Source organism: Ovis aries, chromosome 6 (genome assembly GCF_016772045.2).
Source record: "Ovis aries strain OAR_USU_Benz2616 breed Rambouillet chromosome 6, ARS-UI_Ramb_v3.0, whole genome shotgun sequence".
Taxonomy (NCBI): Eukaryota; Metazoa; Chordata; class Mammalia; order Artiodactyla; family Bovidae; genus Ovis; species Ovis aries.
The window spans coordinates 19,501,939-19,508,542 of record NC_056059.1 but is presented as its reverse complement, the minus strand read 5'-3'; positions in this window follow the sequence as shown (position 1 = coordinate 19,508,542).

The following is a 6,604-nucleotide window of genomic DNA, read 5'->3' as shown; positions in this document are numbered from 1 at the left end:
CTTCAGGCACTCTATCTATCAGATCTAATCCCTTGAATCTATTTGTCATGTCCACTGTATAATTGTAAGGGATTTGATTTAGGTCATACCTGAATGGTCTAGTGGTTTTCCCTACTTTCTTCAGTTTAAGTCTGAATTTGGCAATAAGGAGTTCATGAACTCAGCCACAGTTAGCTCCCAGCATTGTTTTTGCTGACTGTATAGAGCTTCTATATCTTTGGCTGCAAAGAATATAATCAATCTAATTTACTTATTGACCATCAAAGATGTCCATGTGTAGAGTCTTCTCTTGTGTCATTGGAAGGGGCCATTTGCTATGGCCAAAACATTCTTTTGGCAAAAGTCTGTTAGCCTTTGACCTGCTTTGTTTTGTACTCAAGGCCTAATTTGCCTGTTACTCCAGGTAGTTCTTGACTTCCTACTTTTTCATTCCAGTCCCCTATAATGAAGAGGACATCTTTTCTGGGTATTAGTTCTAGAAGATCTTGTAAGTCTTCATAGAACCATTCAACTTCAGCTTCTTCAGCGTTACTGGTCGGGGCATAGACTTGGATTACTGTGATATTGAATGATTTGTCTTGGAGAAGGCAACGGCACCCCACTCCAGTACTCTTGCCTGGAAAATCCCATGGATGGAGGAGCCTGGTAGGCTGCAGACCATGGGGTTGCGAAGAGTCAGACATGACTGAGCAACTTCACTTTCACATTTCACCTTCATGCATTGGAGAAGGAAATGGCAACCCACTCCAGTGTTCTTGCCTGGAGAATCCCAGGGACGGGGGAGCCTGGTGGGCTGCCGTCTATGGGGTGGCACAGAGTTGAACACGACTGAAGCAACTTAGCAGCAGCAGCCTTGGAAAGAAACAGAGATCATTCTATTATTTTTGAGATTGCATCCAAGTACTACATTTTGGAGAAGGCAATGGCACCCCACTCCAGTACTCTGGCCTGGAAAACCCCATGGACGGAGGAGCCTGGTAGGCTGCAGACCATGGGGTTGCAAAGAGTCAGACACAACCAAGCGACTTCACTTTCACCACATTTTGGACTCTTTTGTTGACTATGATGGCTACTCCATTTCTTCTAAGGTGTTCTTGCCCACAGTAGTAGATATAATGTTCACCTGAGTTAAATATTCTAAGAGAACTGTATCCAGGATTATCCATAATAATATCAGCTTCCTTTCTAAAATGCTGTATGGTTTATATCCCTTTGTTGATATCAAGTCAATGACCCTGAGAGGTAGGCCTTATATCCATTTTAAGATGAACAAAACAGGTGTCAGAGAAAAGAAATTCCTTATTATTAAAGTCGCTAGTTGGAAGGACAAGTACCCATTTTTATCATGAGATTTAAGAACAAACCCAAGGGTACACTTGCCTAACCACATACCAAGAGACTGTTTTCCCACCCTGTAGCTTTCTGAAACAAATTACAGTATACCTAAACAGTGGAATACTTAGCATTAAAATCTATTCTGAGGACCCACGTCTATTAACATAAAAGGATATTCATACTATACTGCTGAGTTAGATAAGCAGCCACTGATCAAATGTGGGTTATCTATTTGAAAATAAAAAATGTTTACATACCAGAAACAAAACAAAAACCAATGATGTATCCAAGTGTAATCAAAAGATCACTAATAATGTAGAATTGTGGGTGTTTTATGCTTACCTCTTTCTGATTTTTGTATCTTTAAATTTTTCTTTGAGATTTTGCTTTTGAAATAAGCATTAAAAATCAAAACAAAAAAGCAAGAACAAAAAAGACAAATTCTACGGGAAAAGCTAAGAGTCTTCCTGCGCTAAAATGATCATCCCAAAGATTTATCTCAGTATTTGGAATTTCTACCATTATCACTTTTTGGATGAAATCTATTTCAAAAGACATATATTCCTAGGGCAGTGACACTAATTTCCACTCTCACATCTTTGTGGCTTAGAGACAGATGAGCCAACTCCCATGAAGAGAGGCCTGGAGCAGGTCTTGCAAGAAATTCACATTTGCCCCGAGTACAGGGGCAGCCCTCAAGGAGGACAGGGCTTCTCAGGGAGGGACTGAGAAGCATAAACTCCTGGATCTCAGAAGGAGGTAAAAGGAGATGGGAAAAGGAAGCAGGAAAAGTGATGTACCTGCTCTTGGTGAGGGACGGGGTGTGGCTGGATGGACTGGATGAACCCACAGACCATCTCAGCAACTGGCCTGAGCTCCTGTTAAGTGTTAGCGAAGTCGGTGTAAGTGGAACCATGTCTTTAGGCTGGTAAAGTCAAGCCCTGGACCTAGGTGCCAAATTAATCAGTGTGGGGCCAAGGGATTAACCTCCGTGAGGAGGTTGGGGGTGGGGGGTATGTCAAGATGGAGGCTGGAGTGGGTAGGAGCCCTTGAGGGATTAACCCTGAATTAACAGTGGCGCCACCTGAGTTGTGGCCTTGTTATTTGACGTGGTGCTTTCTGTTGTTGTTTAAACTCATAGAATCAAGAGTTTCCGTTATTGGCAACAGAAGCCTCCTAATGAGCCCACCCACACTTAATGAGCACACATGTGTGCCAGGCACTGTGTCTCAGCGCTGCGTGTATTACTCCATTCAGTCCTCACACAGCCCCATGACAAACACACCATTGTCAGCCTCTGCTCGAGTACAGGGAAGGGCGGCCTGGGGAGGTTTAGGAAACTGCCCCCATTACACAACCGTGGGGAGGCTGGTGTGTGTTTGAACTCAGACTAGTTGACTTGGAAGTCCCAATCTGAGCCTCTCAACAGTGGTTCCATTCACACTCACATTTAATTAGGTAAACATGTGCATTGCTCAGCTGCTGTATTTTATCCAGGATTTATTAGTAAGTGAAAAGAAAGTATTGAGCCACACTTTCAAAGCACGTTCTCTTCTTCACGCACTCTGGTCTCCTCTGCAAAAGGCCAAAATCCCGGTATCTAGTTTGTTTAGAGGGAGATGCTGGGTGGGAGGGGGAAAAGGTGAGTAAGGAGGCATACAGCCTAAGAAGTTCACCTCCTGGCTCTCAGGCAGGGTACCAAAGCTCTTGAGCCTCAGTTTTATCATCTGAGACTTGTACAGCGCATAAAGCACCCGGCACTAAGTCTAGCTAGTCAAAAACTAGCCAGTTAAAGAGAAGAAGGTATTATACTTACTGGAAAACATGGTCCTGTGCTGGTTAGAAGCCCAGGCTTGGGAGTTCAGGCTGACCAGAATTCTATTCTTGCCTTAGTTTCCTGCTTTCTCCCTAAAATGAAAATAATTATCCACCATATATATTCAACCTCCATTCTGGACCATAAACTGAGGTTCTAATGAGTTGATTCTATACTGTTCTCTATATATTTATTCTCCAGATAGTAGTCTTAGAAATTATAATCTAGTAGAGAGACAGAGACAAAAAAGCAGACAGCAATGTGGTCCATGAAACTCTAAGATGGAGAAATTCATGGTTCAGAGGACTGCATGGGCATTAGATTCAGCCTTAGCTTGGAGAGTCAGGGGAGGCTCCCTGAGTGAACCATGAGCAGGAGGGCTCCAGGTTGAAGTTGGCACAGGGAAATAGCAAAGAATACTTGGGTCTCAGATTTGGGAAAGTAAAATATGACAATGCATATGAATTGGTTAATATAGTACCAGCAATTTGTCTCTGCACTTTAAATGGTGGTAATTTCCGTATTTTATAACACTTGAAATACATGTATTTCTCTATTCACATTTCTAGCTTCAGAATGAATGTTCTCCATTAACTCTGCAGTGGTTTTCTGACTCTCTGAAGCATTACTTTAGATGCTCTCCTAAAAAATCACGCCATCCTCTGAAGTGTTCAAGCGGCAGGGGAAAGGACGCCCTTCTTCCCTTCCTCACAGGAAATAAGTGGCAGGGAGAACAAAGCCTCAGTAAGTGAAGAAAAGGAAGGCTGGCCTTTTGCTGAGGTTGCAGAAACGCATCCATGACTCCCTTTACCAATGGTTCCATTCATTTTCAGCTCATCAGACAGAAGAGAAAGCACAGAATTTTATAATAGTTAAGTGGTCTGCTCATGTTCGCCCTACAGACAAAGCCTAGGGGTGTGTGGTTTTGCTTCTGTTCTCTGGGCAAGTAGCCTGCATCTTGATGTATATTTATGATGCTTCAGAGTAATTTCTCCCTGAATCTGATTCTGTACACTCATTGGATTATTAGAGGAAGATAATATTCAGTTCTGGGGATAACATCTTAAGATCTTAAGATGGGGATATTCAGTTCTGGGGATATCATCTTAAGAGAGATATGAACCAAGTGAAGTATTGTATATGTACAGGAGAAGGTCATAGGGAAGTAATTAAAACAAAAGTCAGGAGAGTGGGGAGGGGCGATGCTATGATTGGGAATGGACACCCTGGAAATTTCTGGAATCTAGCCATAATGTAAGTGCTCATTTTATAATTATTTTTAATTGTACATTTATTGTTTTACATACTTTTCTGTATACAAAAAAATGTAAAAATAAATCCTATGACCTCTGAACAAATGGTGGCCTGTCGAGCAAATCATTAATAAAATAATTCTCTAATGAACTTCCAGAGAGAAAATCTTTCTCCAAGAGCCTCTGTTAAGTGCTTCATTTATCTCTAAATTCAAGACCTTTGAGCACCACTGGTTTTGCTATAACCAGGAAAGGCTTCTTTTCAGATATATCAGCGAATCTGGCTCTAATTCTCTGACAAGCAGGTTAGAGGACTGAAGGGAAGATTTTCCCTCTTTGCTAACCTGTTTCTTGTGAACAAAACAAGTTGGTGGGATCTGGTGTGGACTAGAAAACCAGTGTGTTTCTGAAATGAGGGTAATTGTTTCTAGAGGAACCTGGAAACATTAACCAGAGTCCTCCAGGGAGGGCCGCTTGACAGATTATATTTTTGCTTTTTACTTGTGCAGATTAGGAATAAAATTGGAGCTATGCCTTGAGTTTCCCCCTCTCCTACAATTCAAAATCGATTAAACAAAGCAATATAAAAATCTAAAATACATGAATGTGTTGTGCATTTTTGTTGCTCTCATGAAGGAGCTTCTGGCTTTGTTACTCTAAGTGGTCAGAAATTTTCAGGCATAGGTTTTCAAATACCAGAATCACTCCCTCAGTTGCCCTCTGCCATCTCAGAGCCACTGTGGCTCCTGGAGAATAATCTCTGACCCTCACTGTCTTTATAAACACTTCATGAAGAGAACACTAAATTAGAATAAATTATTTTAGGAGTTAAATGTTCCATTTCCCTCAAGCCACCAGTCAAAGTTAATAGTACTGCAGCCATGAAATTCAAAGATGCTTACTCCTTGGAAGAAAAGTTATGACCAACCTAGATAGCATATTGAAAAGCAGAGACATTACTTTGCAAACAAAGGTCCATCTAGCCAAGTCTATGGTTTTTTCCTGTGGTCATGTATGGATGTGAGAGTTGGACTGTGAAGGAAGCTGAGCACCGAAGAATTGATGCTTTTGAACTGCGGTGTTGGAGAAGACTCTTGAGAGTCCCTTGGACTGCAAGGAGATCCAACCAGTCCATTCTAAAGAAGATCAGACCTGGGATTTCTTTGGAGGGAATGATGCTGAAGCTGAAACTCCAGTACTTTGGCCACCTCATGCGAAGAGTTGACTCCTCTGATGCTGGGAGGGATTGGGGGCAGGAGGAGAAGGGGACGACAGAGGATGAGATGGCTGGATGGCATCACGGACTCGATGGACTTGAGTCTGAGTGAACTCTGGGAGTTGGTGATGGACAGGGAGGCCTGGCGTGCTGTGATTCATGGGGTCACAGAGTCGAACACGAATGAGTGACTGAACTGAGGAAATAAGGAGAACAGAGAAGTGATTTAAATATGCTTTTCCATGGGAAAGCCATCAACAAAATCTAGAATGTAGGAAACTAGAGAGCAAACAACTTAAGGTTCTTCAATAAGCAAACTGTAAGAAAAAGAAAAAAAATTAAGAGACTAGAGTATATCAACCAAATGCAACTAATAAGATAAAACATACATTAAAGAAACTAATAAGAGAATTGGGGAAATTTGAATACTGCCTGGATATTTGATGATATTAAGCAACCATTATTAATTTTGTAGTATAGAAGTAGTTCCCTTTCTCTAACACGTAGGGTCTAGAGGTGACCAGATTCACATTGGTTTAGATATTTACTAGGAAAAAACAGAACACACAAATAAACCCGTGTGTTATGGGCTGAAATGTGAACCACAAATTCATATGTTGAAGTCTTAACGCCCAGTATGACTGCACTGGGAGACAGGGCCTGTAAGGAGGTAATTAAACGAAGCCAGGGATTTCCCTGGTCTAGTGGTTAAGACCCTGTGCTCCCAATTCAGGGAGCCCAGGTTCAGTCCCTGGTCAGGGAGCCAAGATTCCACGCTTAACTTGGCGGTCAATAATAGCAACAATAATAAACTTAAACGAGATCATATGGGTGGGGTCCTAACCTGACTGGCACCTTAAAAGGAAGAGATGCCAGAGCTCTCTCTGTCCAAGTGCTCACACAGAGAGATTGTATGAGGACACAAGGGGAAGGCAGCCGTCTACAAGCCAGGCAGAGAGGCCTCCCCAGAAACTGAATGTTTTT